Here is a 19,707-nt window from a genome sequence, read left to right on the forward strand (position 1 = left end):
AGCTCTGTGTCATTCAGAATATTCCAGAAATGTGCTGGTGTGCCTCTTAGGACATGTATTATTCCTTGCACTGTTGGAATATTTCTTGGACTCTCCAATGGGCCTGCTGCATTTTGGCAGGAAGGATGGATTGGGCGAGCAGTAAAGGCAGTGTGAGGTAAGAAGAATAGCCAAAGAAGGGAGGTATTACTTGCATAAAGAACACGGCAGCATAATGAAGCCAGGGGCGGGGTTGGGGGGGTAGCTACCAAAGAGCTCACCTACAGAGTTAAGCCTGTCAGGAGAGCATCACAGAGACATGCCTTCCATCCGACCAAACCATACAGGCTCCCTACCTCACAACATTGCTTGCCTATTTTCTCAGTCTTTGAATTGTTGTGCTGCATTCTGAGAGATTTTGTAAAATGTATTTTCTGTTTTACCATTTCTTTCTTCAGTTGTGTCTAGACATCTGTTTAAAACTTGCTATTGGCTTTATGCATTCAGATTGTTTAATTCTCAGACTCTAAGTTCTCCTTTGAAAAATTATTTTGCTTTTATAATGCCAAATATAAAACACTGTGATCAAATGCTAGGATGTGTAATTACACACACACACGCACACACACACACACGCACACACACTTCCATGTACTCTCTGGGATTCATGATTATGTATGTGTGTGTATATACTTAAATTCAGACTGTCTTATTACCTCGTGTGCTTGGTGTTCTACCTCCTTGTTTGATGTCTTTTATAGTGAGTGTTTTCTGCACAGTATTTTTAATACCTCACTCTCTGTGGAGATTTGTGTTTGTGTCCAAGGGGAAATTTTGAATGGTTGTTCTCAGGGCATTGGAATCAAACGTAGTTTTGCTTTACATTTCCAGCAACAATCTAAAGGAGGGCAATTCATAATGCTTCTTGGGTTTCTGAGATGGAAATTGGATGGAACTGGAGTAGTGTTGGGTCCCAGAAGATCCCCTGGGTCAAGTTCAACAAAATATGAATCAGCAAGAATACTTCACTCTAGCTGGGAAAAGCTGCCTACTGTTTACTAGCTTCACAATTGCTTTTCTTCCTTTGGAGTTTAGCACATGTTTCCCTGGGCAGCCTTTCACCTTTCACTGGGTAGCTGCTACTCACCCGTCGGGTCTAAGGTTCCATGCCATCTGCATTGGGTAGTCCTCTCTCATCATTCTCCCCAAGACTGGACTGGATATCTTTCATTACACCCTGCTACAGGGGGTCCTATTCTTTCCGCCATCATGGTTGTTCATTGCTCTCATTGATCCTTTCTGTCTCTCCTATTATTCAGTAATTTCACGAGTAAGTAAAATTCTGAAGGCTAAGGATTATGTTTTGAAATGATGATTTAACCAGAGCCACAGCACTGAGCACTCATTATATACCAGAAAGCTAAAGCAAGATTTTCACATGTATTTTATTATGCACAACAAACTTGCAAAGTTAGGCATTTTTATCTGCACATCAAAGGTGATTCAAAGGAGGCTCAGAAAGGTTAAGAAATGTTCTTAATATGAGTCAGCTGATTAAGTGGCAGAAACAGGATCCGAATCATGGTCTGCCCTTAAGACTTGTATTCTTAAAAATGTCCTGCATTCTTAGGGTGCCTGCGTGATTCAGTTAAGCATCTGACTCTTGGTTTTAGCTCAGGTCATGATCTCAGGGTCGTCGGATCAAGCCTGGCATGGAGCCCTGCATCAGGCTCTGCACCTAGCACAAAGTCTGCTAGAGATCCTCTCTCTCCCCATCAGCACCTCCCGATGCTCATGCTTGGGTTCTCACGTGTGCTCTCTCTCTCTCTCTCAAATAAATAAATAAAATCTTAAAAAAAATAATGTCCTATATTCTTTATTCCATATCTATATTCCCAGTACCTCTGGAGTAGGTGTGAAATGCATATTTTGGGAGTAAATCCATGTGAATTCCCGGGTGCTGAAATAACAAAACTTTCCAAAGGGGAAAGAATGCAGGGGAAATACAATGTTCTGGTTATATATTCCTGCATGTGAATCTACCCCCCACCAAGGCTTAACAAACAACTCTTCTATTACTTCTCATCATTTTGTGGGTCAAAAATTTTGCAGGGCTCAGCTGGGAAGTCCTTCCCCATGTGGCATCACTTAGGGTCACTTGATGGTGTTCAAGGGATGGCTGGTCTAATCTGCAGGACAAGCTGGTGGGAGTTCTGAAGGCTGGGCTCTGCTAGGTTCCTCTCCCTCTCTTTGTGAAATCTCAAGTCTTTCCTGTCTGATCTCTCCTGCAGAGTAGTTAAACTTCTTACATGGCAGCTCGGAGATCCAAGAGACCAAGGCATCATCTGACAGTCGTCTGCGAGGCTAGTCTTGGCACTAGTATAGCTTTACTTTCACTGTATCCCATTGGTGAAAGCACTCACAGACCACTCCAGATTCCAGGGGAGGGAAATCACGTGATGCCTTGGTGGGAGGAATGTCATAGAATGTGTGGCCAACTTTATTTAACTGCACAGAAAGAATTGAATGGCAAAAGTGAGTGGTATTGGACCGTTAAAAAAAAAAAAAGCTTTGAATTAGTGGTACATGGTGCTTATCTCTGAACTAAATCAGGTCACTTATCCTCCTTCACAAAACCCTAACCTTTTCTTCTGTTGTCTTCAACACAGACCGTAGTATGCTTTACTTGAGATTACTTGCCTAGAGTCTGGTTCCTGTTCTAGACTGTTAGCTCCATGAGGACAGGAAGCATTTCTGTTCTGTATATCACTGTACACCCAGCATTCAGCACAGGGACATACATGCAGTGGGAACTCAAGAAATATTTGTTGAATGGATGGTTGGGTGGGTAGATGGGAAGAATTTATAGATGGTCCTTCTACCCACTGGACTAAGTGACTAGACCTCAGTTTCCCCTCTCTCAAAAATTATCTTTGAGGTTTCTTATAGACCCAGCATTTTGTAATTCACCAGCTTAGGGATATAAGATGACTGTAAGGAAAGCATACGCCAATGGCAGGATAATGCTGCCAAGAAAACTAATGGGATCAGGCTCTTATGAATGAGAATGCCAAGTCCAGGACAGAGTCCACTGTTCAGTGTTCTGGCTCTAACTGGAAACCACCTCTGCTTCTGATCATAGCACTTTTAGAAAGCTATTAACAAATTGGAAACTACCTGGGGGTCACTGTATGGTGGGTTACGTGTCATAGAGAGGTTGAAGAAACTGAGAATAGTTTGCTAAAGAGGGGGAAAAAAACAACTTAAGGCTCATCATAAATGTATTTAAATGTTCAAGTTGCAACCTCAAGGCAAAAGAAGCGGACTTGTTCTCTGTGAACCCCAGAGGACTATGACTAGTAGACAAGAGTTATATGAAAGGAAAGTTCTCCAGCAGAAATTTCTAACCAGGGAGCTGCCTGATAAATGCTATAAGGTTTGGAGAAAGTTGTGAGTTCTCTAACACCAGAAATATTCAGGGAAAGACTTTCCATGTCTAAATATGGATGTAGAAAAAAAAAATCAAAGCACAACTAATAATGGACCAGATGACCTATATCGGCAAAGTACAATGCTGAATGGTATTTGTGGATTTGGAATCAGAGAACCAGAATTGTAATTGCAACTCTAGCATTTTGATGTGATGTCAGGCACATGACTTTACCTCTCCAAGAAGAGGCTTGTGAGAATTAACAGAATAATCCATATGGTACCTACCACATCAAGTGGGGCATAGTAGACAGCTGTGGAATAAGTGGAAATACCCTTTTGTTATTTCTATAGTATTATTACATGAAGGGAAGAACACAGAGAATATTTCCTTGACATCTGTCTTAACCCAAACTCTATAGATAGAAGAAAAATAGATATCTCTCTCTCTCTCTTTCTCTCTCTCTCTCTCTCTCTCTCTATATATATATATATATATGTACCTATATCTCTCTATATAAATATATAGATATATATAGATATCTCTTTATATATCTAAGATAGATAGCTAACTCTCTGTATATTTCCATATGTACCTAAACTTCTTATCCTTTCATGACCCTATTATGTAATTTGTTCTTAAGCTTCCCCTTTTACAGATGAGGAAACTGGGACTTAGAGAGTAGAAACAAGTCACCCAAAATCACACACCTAATAAGTGGGTAAACAGAGTTTTAAATCCAGACATTCTCACCTCAAGTCCAATCTCTTTGAAAAATAGCTGAAATAAACTTCTATAACTATGTTCTTTTATTCTAATGATGCCATTTTTGTTAAGCATTGAACAAGCATTTTTCTTGTTTTCTCCACTCAGCCAAGACCCTGGGGGCCAGGAACTGTATTTGTGTGCTGTACATACTCTGTTATCTCTAGGTCGGTTCTGGGTACATAAGAGAGTTCAGTATTTCTCACACACTGTTATTCTGCTGAAGATTTATTTCTGGAGAAAATGATTTCTTATAGTATTTATTTGGGGTTGTTGGATCTGAGACATTGAAAGTATAGAGTTCACATCCATAAATACTTTTTTCTTTGGGTGCTCCTCAGCCCATCAACCCAACTTGAGTATCAAAATTGACTTCCCTCCAAGTTCATCGGTTTGTGCTTCCAATTCAAAGCATGGGTAATTCAAGTTAATATGAGGAACACAAGCTTGTCTCTTGAGAACTGTGTGACTTTGGGCAAGTGACTTAAGAGCGCTCGGTCTCAGTTATCTCATTTGTAAAGTATGCATGATAAGCCCTCTCTTACAACATTTTGTGAAGATTAAAGGAGATAATATAGCACAGGAAAAATGATGTGTTCAGCAAAATGTCTCATTTTTCTTCTGCAAACAAAAGTAGTCTTCCAGCCCTGTTAAAATGTAAGTAAAGGCATTGATGCTTAAATCTAAAGAAAAGAATAGGACATTTGTGATGAAGGTCCTTTCCAGCTTGGGATCTCAGAACCTGCTACTCACTAATTTTTCCCTAGTTACCAGCTGTATATAAAAAGATTCAGTGGTAGACTCTGAGTTTCTAGAGGAGGTTTGAGATGAAGGATGCCATTCTGTAGGAGAAAAGTCACACTCAGCTCTGGTAAGAACAGTATATATAGCATATACAATAATTATTTGGGGATTGCTTATTACAGCAACTAGTTTTACTTGCCCTGACTTATACAACTAATAAATGCACCTGGCACATAATAAGTGCACCATAATTGTTATGTCCTTATCTTCCTTTTCATTTATTTAACACCATAGTATGCCAGAGTAAGGACATTTTCAAATAGGAATACCATTATAATTTGTAAGGCTTCTCCCCTGTATGCAAAAATATTTATTTATTTGAGTTTTACAACTCTCTAGAACTAGCAAGGAACTACAACTTCATTCTTCAGTTAAAAAAAATCCAGAAAAATTAGGAGCAAAAGAAAACTAGTCTTGTATGAGCATTGTCTGTGGACTTGATAGCTAAGGAAGTGTTTTGTCCAAAGTTCCTCATACCTGGTAACACAGTTGGTCAATATTATTAAAACATTTCAGATGAAGACACTGATGGTCAGAGCAGACCCCCAGTTTGCGTACCTGGTAAGTGGTCAAGTTGGAAATTTAACTTGAGCCAGCGTTTCTCCATAATCTGTGCCCTTCTGAACACGTGCACAGTCTAGCTTCTCAAAGGTCACAAAACCAGACTCCCACTAAGAGCACAGAAGAACATAAAATTGTTGACACCTAACCCCCATATTGCCTTCCTCTGCAGACACATGATCTGCTCTGTTGTAAGTGGTTTGCCACCTATTCAAAAGAGTGACATCTTTTTTCTCTGTCTCTTTTCAATGAAAATACTGTAGCAGTGGTTGAGTGAATCAATCGATTTCAAATATTTAGAGTTAACCGTGACTGTCCCTTAATGAAATCAAATAAACCAGAAGAAATCTGCTTTTTTACAGCCCCCAAAATAAATGTATTTTTCACAAGGGAAAATATGGGTGTCATTTGCCATTGAGTAACATGGCAACAGATGGAACTCAGTGTGAGGCACAGAAATCCATGGGTGTTTCCTGGTGGAGATGCTGTTTGCCAGAAGAACGCTGAATTGTGAGGCTGTTTTATAGCAATAAAAAATTGTTTTAAAAGTGATTCAAACATAATTAATCTTCCCAAAAATATTCTTCCTTCCTTGGTGTTTTTGTTCTCACCAATGTTTGAGGAATCTCTCCCTAGGTTTGAGTCATCAAACACCTATTTTGATTTTTTTTAAATGTTTTATGTTTAGATACAGACATGTCATTACCCACTGACAGCTTAGTCATCCCTTTTTGGGGTCACATTAGTGCCTCCACCCATCCCCAAGTCTAGCTTTTCAGCCTCAGTTATCCTATACCCACCCTCAAATCCAGCTCCCCCAACTGCCAGCCAGTCCTCATAGACAGCTTAAACCATCTCATCTTCATATCTTTGTATTCCCCCCATTCTGGTTTTCTCCCCTCCATCTCCCCCTTCAAAAATCCTTCCATTCCTCCCACATCCAATTTCCTTTCTGAAAAAGCTTTTATTTATTTTTGTGCTTGTTTTTCTAGTAGGCCTTTACCTATGATACTGCTGTAGAAGCTCATTTACCTTAATCCTTCCCATTGCATTAGTTTTGGACATGAGAAAAAGAAAAAGACACTTCTGAGATTTTCTGAAAGTCAGAAGGCAAGAAAGCAGGAAACCAGCATCCTTGGAGTACTTATTCTGGGCCAGCACAATGTCATGTACTTTACGGATCTTACGTATTGACTGCTCATGATGATCCTGTGAAGTAGACAGGCATGTTTCTATTGAAAAATTAAGAAACATAAAGCTCAAAGAGCTTAAGGAATTTCCCCAAAATTACCCAGCCATGAAATAAAGAAGAGCGTGGGAATTGAACTGAGTTCTCTTTGTCTCTAAATCCCTTATACCTCCCAGGACACTATTATATTCAGCTTCCTTCACTGAGTAAACCAGGAACATAAATACTGTTTGGGTAGGATTGTTAAGAAAAGGAGAAACATACATACCTAACTCTCTAAATTTTATTATGAACCGCAGTGTCTGTGCTTCGTTTCATGGAGATTTGGATTCTAAATAGTGCCTGTATGGCATATCTATGCGGTTTGACAAGGCAAGCATCCATTTGTACCAAAAAAACCTGGAAAAGTTGGTGAATTCAGTGTCTCACCGGAAAACTGGCCAACTGCTTCTGTTACTTTGAAGTCTGTGTTTCATTAAACCCTAAGTAAATTCTTAACACTCCAAACCCAAGAAGAAGAAAAAGGAGGAACGGGAGAAAAAGAGAGAAAGGAGAGAAGAAAAACTGTACACTATTACTAATTTTCCTACAGCCAACAGGATCCTGAAGTAGGTATTGTCAAATAGAAAACAGACACTATGTAAGAAAGCATTGCCCAGTCAAAATGATAGAGACCCTGGAACATAAAACTATTTTTTTTTTTAAATTTCTGAAGCAGAGGTTTGCATTTCTATCTAGGAAAAAAAAAATGTTACCAGTTACTACCTAGCAAGGTATTGACTTTGCTGTTCCTGGCACTTATTAAATAAAAAATCAATTTATTTAAAAAAATTTTTTTAAGGATTTTATTTTTTTATTTGAGAGAGAGAGAGAGTGTGTGTGTGTGCACAGAGGGAGAGGGAGAAACATAGTCCCCATGCAGCAGGGAGCCTGATGCAAGGCTCGATTCCAGGACCCTGAGATCATGACCTGAGCCAAAGGCAGATGCTTAACTAACTGAGCCACCCAGGTGCCCTTAAACAATCAACTTCTTACCAGGGCTGTTGTTCAGGTAACTTTTGCACTGGCAAAGGACTAGTTTAGATGGTGTATCATTCTGTCAAACTCTGATAGAGATATATGACACGGGGATATCAACTCTTATGCAAAATCTATATGCCAGGTATGGTGCTATACGTTAAACATGAATTAACTGATCTAACACACACACACACACGCACGCACGCACACACACTAAGAAGCAGATATATATCATGACCCTCATTTTAGACATGGAGGAAACTGAGGCTCAAGAAGTTTGGACACTTGTCCAAAGTCACAGGACTCATGAATAGGGGATTGAAATTTGGTGTTTGTGGTGAAAATTTCTAGGCTATACTGCTTAACATCCCCAAAATATATAACAATCTTCTAGGCTATACTGCTATACAATTTCTGAACTATGCTGCTCAAGTTAACATCTCCATAAATACATATGTATAACAAAAATTACATATAAAATAAAACTATGTTAAAAATGTAAATGTATATAACAATATATATTGGCCAAGGCCACCCAGCCACTAGATAACTAGATGATGGAGACAGAGGTTTGACCCAGGCAGTCTGATTGAAGAGACCTAACCTATATTCACTCCACTGTGAAGCTCTAAATAGAACAGCCTCTGGACCCCATTTTCCTTGTGAAATCAGGGAAGCATAACTCTGGAACGGAGAACAGAGATGACTAAGTATCGAAAAGAATACCTGGGAGTTAAGTGACCTCAGTTCTTATTCTGGTTCAGAAACTAGATTTCTGCATAACTGGGGCAAGCCATTCTCTCTTGACTCTCACTCTTCTCAGTGATTTTCAAACTGCAAAGAGAATATTAGGGGCTCCTGAGCTTTAGGGTCCCTGGAGGGGTAGGAGTGGAATCCATTAGACAATGCCATGAGAGAGACATGAGAAAGAGGGACTAATTAGCACTTGGTGAGGTCCCCTCAAGGCTTAATATCACGTGCTTCATGTATATCTCATTTAATCTTTTCATCAACCCAATGAAGAGGGTGTCAGTTTCCCATTTTACAGATCAGATAAGCAAGGCTTATGGAACCTGAGTAAGAGTGTATCTATGTCTTACTGACTTGAAAGTCATTTGACCCATGCCACTGCTGTGGAAGAGGATTCTTTCTTTCTGAGGAGTCAGAGGTAGAACTCTTCTGAACTGTGAGAAACGGGCCTCCTGACACTGCATCCATCATCTTAACAGTGCAATTCCTGGGTCCCACCACAGTCCTGCTGATTTGGGGTATCTTGCGTTGTGTCCCAGTGATCTGCATCTTAATGAGTTTTTTGGGTAGTGCTTTCCAACACTGATCTTGTAAAACAACTTTGTGAGAGAACAGTTGAGTGGAGAACTGGTAGACTCATGTTGTGAATACAAAAGCAGCCAAGACTGATAGGGCTGGAGGAGGAAGGTAGAATGTGTGTGTGTGTGTGTGTGTGTGTGTGTGAGAGAGAGAGAGAGAGATGCACATATATGTGTGTGTATAAGTATGAAGGTGGCTTGCGCATGTGTGTGAATGTGGTGTTAAAAGACACTGGGGAGAGGAGAGAAAAGGAAGCCCTTTGTCTCAAGGATTTCTTTTGAGGAGTGACTTTACTGTCAGGCCCTCCAGGGGACTTCCCAAACCATTCTATTCAAAGGTCATCTGCCATCACTCCCCATCCCTTTGTCCTACTTTATTTTTCTCTGTAGCCCTCACCTCATCTTACTTTACTTCTGTGAAGTCTTGGTGCATTTACTTCTTGTCTCTCTCCCTGTAGAATGTGAGCTGCATGAGGACAGGGATTTTGTTACGCCCGTGGCCCTACATCATGCCTAAACAGAGCCCGTATGTTGTAGATTCTCAGTAAGGGCTTATTAAGTGAGGGAATAGTAAGATGAGCTTCCAAAGAGGCATAATTCTGTGAGTTTTGAAAATCATTTGGAGTGGCCATCAAAGAAAGATTAGGAAAACTTCCTGCCAGATCAGTAGGAGGAAGAGGAAGACTAGGGAGTTCTGGAAGAAGTAGCCCAGTGAAAGAAAGCAGAGAAGTTTAAGGGGAACCTTAACAAGTTGATTCTTCTCTCTGAAAATGAATTTTAGCATGAATAAACATGTCTACCCCCAGAGGCGATGGGGGGAGGGGGGTAAAGGTAAAAATGCCATAAAGGATCTAGTTCAGTGATAGATATGAAGGAGATACTTAGTACAAGTTCATTATTTTAAATTTTTTTATTAACATATAATGAATTATTAGCCCCAGGGGTACAGATCTGTGAATCACCAGGTTTACACTTCACAGCACTCACCATAGCACATACCTTCCCCAATGTCCATAACCCAACTACCCTCTCCCTACCTCCTCCCCCCGGCAACCCTCAGTACAAGTTCATTTTTGAGGAGACAGTATAATGAAATAAACAGTAGAGTACGGCTCTGGAATCACGCTGCTGACATTTTTGTTCTGGCTTCCCTGCTTCTTTACTGTGGAACCTTTGGAAAGTGACTCAACCTCTCTGAGCCTTTGCCCTTTGATCTGTGAAATTTAATTAAAATGATATCTACCTTACAGGTAATTGGGAAGAGTAAATGGCTCTGGCCCTGAGACTAAGGCCAGGGAAGGTTTCCTTGACAGGTTAATATATCCACTGAACCTCAAATGGTGAATTAGACTGAGCCAGGTGAGGGGCTATGATATATTGCCCTAGGCAGAGACTCACATTGGGAAAAGTATGGTTAGGAGAGTGAGGAGAAGCTGTTTGCCTAACCAGAAATAGTTCAGTGCAATTAAAGCATTGGATTTAAAGGAGACACTGGTAGGATGTGAGGCTAAAATGGTGAGAATGGGCACAAATCTGAAGGACCTTTCTAGTGAGTCCAGCCAGGGAGGCAGCCTGGTCTATTATTGTAAGATCGGTGGAGTGCTCGTTAAGGTTTTGAGGAGGAGAGTGATAGCTTTCATTTTGGAGGACCACTCTGTGAGCAATGTGGAGTTACTAAAAAGACTAAAGGCTAAAGAACAGTTAGGGAATGGCCATAGTGATCCAGGTGAGTGATGGACGATGGTGGCTAGAAAGAAGGTAGATACACTATGGAGAGAGAAAGATGTGGATAGAGCCAGAAAGCATTTAGAAAATGGAATCGTAATCAAGATAGGTTGAGGACCACCTCTGTAGAGCTTACAGGGTCTTCCCAGAGAATTAACAACTCAAATTTTATCAATAAGACTTAAATGTTGGCAATAATGTGACTTGTTCAGGAGGAAAAATAAAAGAGCTCAAAAAATTCCTAGTGTCTTTTTCATGCTTGCTGAGGCTATAAAGTGCACTTTATGTAATATTCACCACAACAGTATGTGGTACAATATTCTTCATTTTACACATAAGTTTGAAACTCAGGTAAATTAAATATAAATTTGCAAGATATGAATGGGGGAGGTGAAATTCATCCCTAACTTTCTTGAGCTCTAAAGCCTATATTTTTGTGTTAGTGTCACATTTCAAAACACATAATAAACACCTTCAAGTTTCTAAGGTGCCAGTCATTTAACAAACATTATTAGCATCTGCTCTGTGCCAGTCTTTGTGCTTCGTGTGGGTGTAGATAGTGATGAACTAGATAAATCCCATGACTTCAGAGAGCTTTTAAGTGTGTACACATACAAAAAATAGGAGGTGACTTAATATCTAAGAAGAATCGTGGTGAACAAAAGGAACAGATTGAGTTATAGGAAAGTCATGAATTAGTGATCTGCCATATTGAATATGAAATGCCATTCTCTGTGAGGATCTCTAGGATGTAGGAGTTATACATTTAGAAGTAAGCTGCTTATCTGTGGCATTTGAGACCTTAAAAATAGATGGGTTTGCCAAGGGTAGGGTCTAGAGTGGTAAATTTCAACTTGCTCCAAAGTGTTTGTTGAGCTTTTTAAAGATAAGGATATTTTTTTTCAGAGTCCATAGTCTCTCATTGTTCGAAGAGGTGGGGGGGTGGGAAGTTGGGGGAACCAGGTGGTGGCTATTAGAGAGGGCACGGATTGCATGGAGCACTGGGTGTGGTACAAAAACAATGAATACTGTTATGCTGAAAATAAATTTAAAAAAATGATAATAAAAAAAGTAAATAATGGTAAAATGAAAAAATAAATAAATAAATAAAGATAAGGATAGATTAGGTAGTGTTTTCCAGAGTTTGTTCACCATAGAATCCTTTGAACAAACACTCAGAACTAGTGTTCCAGAACACACACTCTGAGAAATTACAATCTAGTCTAGCAAAGAGAAGAGGGCTCCATTAATCAAAACAACTAGATTTTGCTGCAGTAAGGACTAACCTGCTTCTCTCAGTGGTTTATAATAACAAAAGTTTTGTTTGTTTGTTTGTTTTTAATTGCTTATCCCTCATCAGTTGGCAGGGGCAACTTTCTAAATGTTGTCACTCAGGGAGCCAGATTGGTGGTACAGCCACCATTTTTAATGGTGTTTGTCTCTGCATGAGAGGGAGGGAAAGATCAGGAAAAGAGAGCTCTTGTGGGCTCCAAGTCCATCTACTAAATGTCCTGGCATGGTAGAGATACCTATTATTTATCTTTATAACTCACTGGCTAGAACTTCTCCTGTTCCACTTGAGCACAAGAGAGATTGGAAATATGATCTTACTGTGTGCCCAGAAGGCTCATCCTACCATGTGATCAGAATTATTTAGTGAGCATAAGTTACATTCGTCCTAAGGAGACAATCTTAAGGAATTTCTCTACTTACAAAGCAAGAGAAAGAGTCTTGAACAAAAGGTAATGAAAGAGGTGATGAAGTATTTCAGAGTATTAAGAGTATTAAGACACAGGTTTTCCTGTGCTCTGATCATTGAAATACTCTTTTCAGACTTCTCTTTCAAATTTCTTTCTCTTTGGAAGGTGGAATGAGGATTACTGGAAATTTTGTGCTGGCCTAAATTTCGCTATGATATTCTAACTTTTCACCGTTTCCCCTCTTTCCAATCTAAGGTCAGTTTATCTATTTATTTATTTATTTTGGATGAACTATTGATTCACCATGTCTGGGGCCCTCACCTGTGTCACCCTTTCTTCCTGAAATCCTTCCTGTCTCCTGACATGTTTCTGGTTGGTGATCAACTTTTCCTTTCTTTCATGGTTTAAGGAGGTTAGACAAGAATCATCCCATTTGGAATCATCCCATTTGACCTTTGTGGTTTCACTCCTGCTGTTCTCTTGCTCAGTTTGGTGCCTACCTTTAAGGAGCCCCACCCCTGGGTGGGGAGTGAACTTTCCTCCTGTCTCACCTACTGTGAATTCTTCTCTCAAAGGCAGCCACCCTGATCAAACCATAAGCCAACTTCCTCATCTTAAGGTAATACGACCAAGTGAGATGTATACAGGATTTGGAGTCCAGCAGACTTTGTCAAATCCTGTCTTTACCAATTCTAGCCATGTGGCCTTGGGTGAGTTACTTCTTACCTCACTCAATCTGCCTTTTCTCATCTCTAAAGGAAGTGACGCAAAATCTCACAGACAAGTTGTGACAGTTACAGGAGAAGATGGTAGGCAGTACATGAGTGTGGCTTCTTGTATCATTTGCATACCTTACCACCCAAAAACTTAATGACTCAAAACATAAACAACACGTCATGGCTCACAAGTCTTTAGATCTACTACGAAGTTCTGATGTGGCCCGGCTTAGATAATCTCAGATGTGCTCACTTTTGTGTTAATAGCCTACTGGTGGGTCAGCTGGGGCTGGCTAGTCTAGAACAGCTTAGCTGATTGTTTGGCAGTTTGCTAACTGTGGGCTTGGGCAAAAAGGTGACTTGACTGTGTGTCTTTCAGCATCCAACTAGCTAGGGTGGGTTTGCCTTCATGGAAGCCGACAAGGATCCAAGGGAGAAACTCTAAATGTTCAAGGCCTCTTGGGCCTAAGGTCAAAACTGACGCAAGGTCTCTTGCCACATTATATTGGCACAGTCCCCAGGCTGTCTTAAATGTATGGGTTGGCAAAATAGACTCCACCTCTTGATGGGGGAAACTCTCAAGGAGCATCACAAAAGCTGTTGGGAGAGGAAGTTGTGGGACCTCAGAAACATTTTTGCAATCAGTCTAACCCAGTTCCACTTTCTTTCTTCTGCTCTCAAGTCTTTCCTAACCTGCTTTAGTTCTGGTCCCACCTATTGCAAACTTCTTAAAGGCAGGGTGTTATACATCTCTACATTCCCCATTTTCTGCACACTAATTGAACACAACTACCATCACACCATTCATTGAATTCTTAATTTATTCCAGAACGTTTTAATCGTTTTTCAATATATCATGTTGTCCTAACAACTGTTCTCTTTATAATTGCAACTCTTAACTGTCTTCCCATTCTCATGCACTTAGTAGGCGCCCAGTAAGCAACCCATTAAATGAACTTATTTTTCTTCTGCCCCTGGCTATTCTGCCGGATTAACACCTGCTTTGTGGTTCCAGGAGATGGATCCAGAGTGAGACAGTGAGTCAATCATTCCCAACTCTGACTTCTCCCAATACCCACTTCTGGGGCTCACCTGTCTCACCTCCAGTTCACCTCACAGACTTATTATCCTGGGTTGAATTCAGCCTCCCATGAACTCCTGTAATACTTCTCAAGCCCCGCAGCGCCCGTATTACTCATCTTGCTCACCCACATACCTCCCACTCCCCTCTGTTCATGTCTTTGCCCACAGTCCTCCCAGGCCTTTGCTTATGTGAGTTTATTACAAGTTATTTTTCAGAAAGAGATACCATAAACCTTTATGCTTAGTCATGAGAGCAATAGTAATAACAAGGTCTTTGTAGTGCTAAGTACTTGTCCTGACATCTCATTGAATTTCTGGAACCATCCTGATAGAAACGTGATACAGGTACAATAGTCCCCATTCACAGACATCACCACCAAGGCACGGAGAGGGTTAGCAGCTTGCTCAAGGTCACACAATACAGTGATGTTTAAGGCAGGAAGAAAACTCAGAATTTATGATTTATAGGCCAGCAATGGCTCTGTCCTCTTAACCAAACTGATCTTTTCTGAAGTTTCATACATTTCTCCAGCTTTCTGGTCTGTTGTCCAGCTATGCTAACTGAGTAGGATCAGGGAATATCTAATGGGCATCAGCTGTACGCCAGGCACAATTCCGAAACAGAAGGCATGCGTCTGTCCATCTCAGGGAAAACACTGTTGTGTTGTATAGGAGAGTGCTTTTATTTAAGCTGTCCCGGTTTCTAGTCAAGTTTCTATCCCTTCCTTTTTTCAAGATCTTGAGTAAATTTTATATACAGTTTATTTTCAGTTTCTTCATCCCCTACAAGTGTTAACCTTCACAACACAGATTTCTTAGGACAATTAAATGAGATGATGGAACTAGAGCTCTGACACATAGAAGCCACTTCACAGGGTTACTGTTGTTATTGTTGTTGTTAACAAATATAAACACGGTAAGAATAAGTCATACTAGTCATGATTGCCCAACCCTCCCCTATTAGATCTTCATCACTTTTATGTCTCTATTACTCATTCCTTATTTGTCAACCAGAGATCTAAACCCTTTTTGTTTTATGTACCTGGTTCTAGGATAACCCTCTTAGGTCACAGTAGTCATTTGAAACATTTATGACATATTTGGGCCCCTTAAGTATCTTTTTTTTTTTCCCTTATGCAAAGGTACATATGAGCTAGAATGGTAACCTTGGAAAGTAATTGGTATCCAAAAAAATCTAGGGAAATGAAACAATGAGATCTTCATGTCTAGACTCGTGTGGGACCCATTTCTGAATAGTAAACATAGGAGCATGGACTATGAAGTTAAGAAGAAGAGTTGGTTCAAGACTTTATGATATACAATTCTTTAAAGTCAATTTTACATGTCTTAGAGCTTTCTTATGTTCTGAGATGTATTAAAAAGTCCACAAAAGTTAAAGACAAATCAGACAAATCAGAAGATTCTTCCCTCCAGTGTTTCATGCTCTGTAGTGTTCTAATAAGATGTGAATCAACATCTTTGCTGGATTCATTTTGTGCTTCTCTGTTTACAAGCACGTTTGCATTTCTTTCTTTCTACTTAGCCATCTCAACACCCACACGAATTGAAGTTGTAACTCCTTTGGAAAGCTGGAGGTAAAGACCTTGAACTCAGAGGGCCAAAGTGGCATGCCCAAGTCTGTGAAGTTAGTGATAGGAAAGCTGTAAATCATACCTCAATAAAGGGGTTAAAAAACCAACCCAGGAAGGAACTCTGATGCACGTTCCCTGGCACTGGTGCTTTCACCCCAACCCAGCCACCTGTGTACCCCAGTGGCTGTGCTGGCATAAGAAAAGAGGGGACCAAAGCTTATCTGATCAAGGCATTTCCTTCCACACTCAGCTGTGCGGGAGCACTTGTAAAGCATGACTTTCCACTTGAGATTGGAGAATTGGAAAAGAACTGAATGGAACCATAGAAGACAGATCACTCCGTGAAGGAGCAAGGAAGGGACTGAATAATTCAGTGAAATTTAATGGGCTTTTCAGAATATGCCAGCAATCTGTTCCCATTCTCAAATCAGATGCCACCGAGCCAGCACGCTTCCTGTCTATCTGACCCACTTGAGCAGTCTCATTGGGGGAACAAACAATGGTTCTTCCTAGAAGGTGGAGGGCTTTCCTGATAAAAGTTGTCTTTTGAGAAACTCACTGTAGATACTCGGGGTTGATATGTGTGGATATTGGTGGGGCTAAATGAGGTAGCTTGAGGATTCCCTCTTTTTGGACCAACTATTATACACTAGAGCAGCAGAGATGTACTAGGTAGAAGTTCCTGGCCCCGTCACAGCTCACTCCTATGATGTCACTCTCCCAACGATTATTCTGTCAGCTTACCATCTGTAATATAAGGAGTTTGGACTCCTCCCAAGCATCCTTCGAGTTATGAAACTTCATGGTTTTCAGTCACTTAGTAAAGAGCTTTCCTCAGGACTTATTTGGATGAGACAGTCCCGTTGTATCACCCACCTTGGGCAGATTCATCTACTTGAGCCTCAGTTTCTTCATCTGGACAATGAGCACAAAAGATGGCACATCTTAGAGACTCTTGGAAAAGGTTGAATCAGATCTTACATGTGAAATTCTTTGTTGCTGACCTTAGCACCTACCACTCAAATTTTAGCTGCCATTGTTATCATATCTAGTATTTGTTTTGATTTTTCTTCCTTCCTCACTGACCCATGAACCTCCAAGGCCAGAGCAAGATGTAAAGCGAAATTGCATCCCTATGGACATATTGGACCGCCAAGAAAAATAACACTTCACATCCTCAGGGCTATCAATTAGTAACATTTGCTATGGAAAATCAACTCCTGCAAAGAAAGAGAAGTATTCAGTTTCAAGCATGAGAAAAGAGAAGGAAACAAAGATTAGTCACAGCCCTAAAATGTTGAAATGCCATCGTGTTATTATCTCAGCAGCCAGGTATCTGGTGCTTCCACAGCTACTTAGCATAATGGAGAGTTGCTGACAAGCTTCTCAGCAGAGCTCTCACTTACAGGTGTAGATCCACAGTACTAGCCGGGGCTCCATTGGAACAACATACTTTTCTCATGACTAAGTGAAGGGCTTTTGCTCTCAGGGCACGCCATCTGCTTAATATAGAAATGCCGGCTTTGAGCTGCTTATATGTCTGTGCTAGATCACCCAAGAAGATTCAAGCTCCCCTTCTCCAATCCTTGGGGTTGGAGCAGAGTTAGGCCCCCATTTAGGTTGGTCTCTCCTCTTATTCTGTTGTACTTTATCACCACGTGGGTTCAGTTTCTCACTTGTCTCATGTCCTTCTATTCAGATGGTGGAAATAGTGAACCGAGATTATGTATCTCCTTTCTTCATTTGATTACAAACATAAAACATACTCTACAAGAAAATTCAAGTAACAGATACAGTCACGAAAATGTGAAATTACTTACCCAACTATATACCTCAATCTCTACAAGCTCATACTCTGAAGATCGGGACTCTTAATGATATAGATGCTTTTGTCTGTAATTTATAATTTAACTAGATGGGGAAAAAATGCATCCAATGGAATTCATTGTATGAAGGGCATTTGTTTGTGAATATGAATTTCAGTTAGAAAATGAGCTCCTAAGCAAGAAAACAAGAGCCCTAGCTATGGTAAGAAGGGTTTTGGAGGGAATAAACACAAGAGTTACATTGTTACTCCGGAGGTAGAGAAAGGGAGAGGAGAGGGCAGGATGAAGAGGAAGGAAGTGACGGGGAAGCCAGCAAGATGTCAGGAGGCCATAGCTGTTTTGATGCCACCCTAGATGCTTAAGAAAAACTCTACAAACCTTCAGCAGTGTCAACAAAATTAAGAAAAGACTTGGATGTGAGATAATACTTAGAGATGCAGCAAAAAGGATTCACTTTGGCATCACTTTCAAATGAGCTGTAATGGAAGCAGCATGGAAACATGGATACGGGGAAGAATCTAAGGGGGAAAGTCCTGAAACCTGCAGATGTCACAGAAAGTCTTTTCAATATTAAGAGTAATTTGGGGCCAAGGTTAAGTAAGGTTTCCAGTGTCAAGGATCCTCAGCTACTGATAATCATATATATCTGTATGCTTTATTATTATGTGTGTGTGTGTGTGAGAGTGTGTGTGTGCGTGTATATATAAACATGTCTGCACTTCCATATAGGCATATGATATATTTACACAACCATAAAAATATATACGCTATTGTTTTTGCAACTTACTCTTTTTTACTCAGACATATGTTAGGACGTCAACTCATTGTATTTCAAAAATATCTTGTGATCCCTGCAATGATCCAGGCAATATGCTACAGGCACTAGAATCAGCCATGAAGAGTCTTTTCATGTCAACTGACCTATCATTCTTTTTAATGACCACCTCCAATTTCACAGTAGAAAATCTTGTTTTGTTTTATTCTCTTTCATTTTGATAACAAGTCCTTCAGGGATAGACATTCAGGTCATTTGTCGTCTTCGGACTGTTACACAGAATGCTCCGGTGTACTGGTATAACTGTGCATATGTGCAAATACTTTTATTTATTTATCTATTTATTTATTTGACAGACAGAGATCACAAGTAGGCAGAGAAGCTGGCAGAGAGAGAGGGGGAAGCAGGCTCCCCACTGAGCAGAGAGTCCGATGCGGGGCCCGATCCCAGGACCCTGAGATCATGACCCGAGCCGAAGGCAGAGCCTTAACTCACTGAGCCACCCAGGCGACCCTGTGCAAATACTTTTGAAGGTAGCTTCCTTGAAGAGTTTTGGAAGAGTTGGGGCGCATACATATGTTCAGATTAAATCTACTGCCAAATGCACCTCCAAAAGGCTAATGTCATGAACACTTTACTATATTAATTCTTAAATAACTGAAGACTATTTTAGAAGCAGAAGCCTACCAGATCCTGTCGAGAATATTGACGATGATGATGATGATAATGTTGGCAAGTATTAGGCTCAGTATCTTTCAAACCTTGCAGATATTACACATGAGGTAGACCCAGGAATGAATGTAACTGGTCCAAAGATACATGGTTAGCAAATGGCAGAGCCAGGATTTGAACACTTTTCTGTCATGCTCCAAAGCCCACTCTACTACTTCATTATATGCAGGGTTTGCCGAAAACGGGTATTATGAGGTGTTCCACTAGGAAACACTGCACAATAAATCGAAGGATTCTATGACCAAACGACTTTGGGAAACACTTTATAAAGTCTGTACATTTTTGGAGATTTACAATATTCATTAACTAAATAAGTCCTCTGGGAAGATATTTAACCAAGCTAAGTAAACATTTCTCAAAGTTATTTGATTGTGGAACCCTTACATTAAAACAGGTCTTTTCTGAGGAACACACTTTGAGAAGTGTCCTCATTGTATGGTATATCTCTGTGATTTATTCCTAGAATTTCAGGAATTTTTTGA

This window comes from Enhydra lutris, unplaced genomic scaffold (genome assembly GCF_002288905.1).
Source record: "Enhydra lutris kenyoni isolate GAN:26980312 unplaced genomic scaffold, ASM228890v2 scaffoldscaffold13, whole genome shotgun sequence".
NCBI lineage: Eukaryota > Metazoa > Chordata > Mammalia > Carnivora > Mustelidae > Enhydra > Enhydra lutris.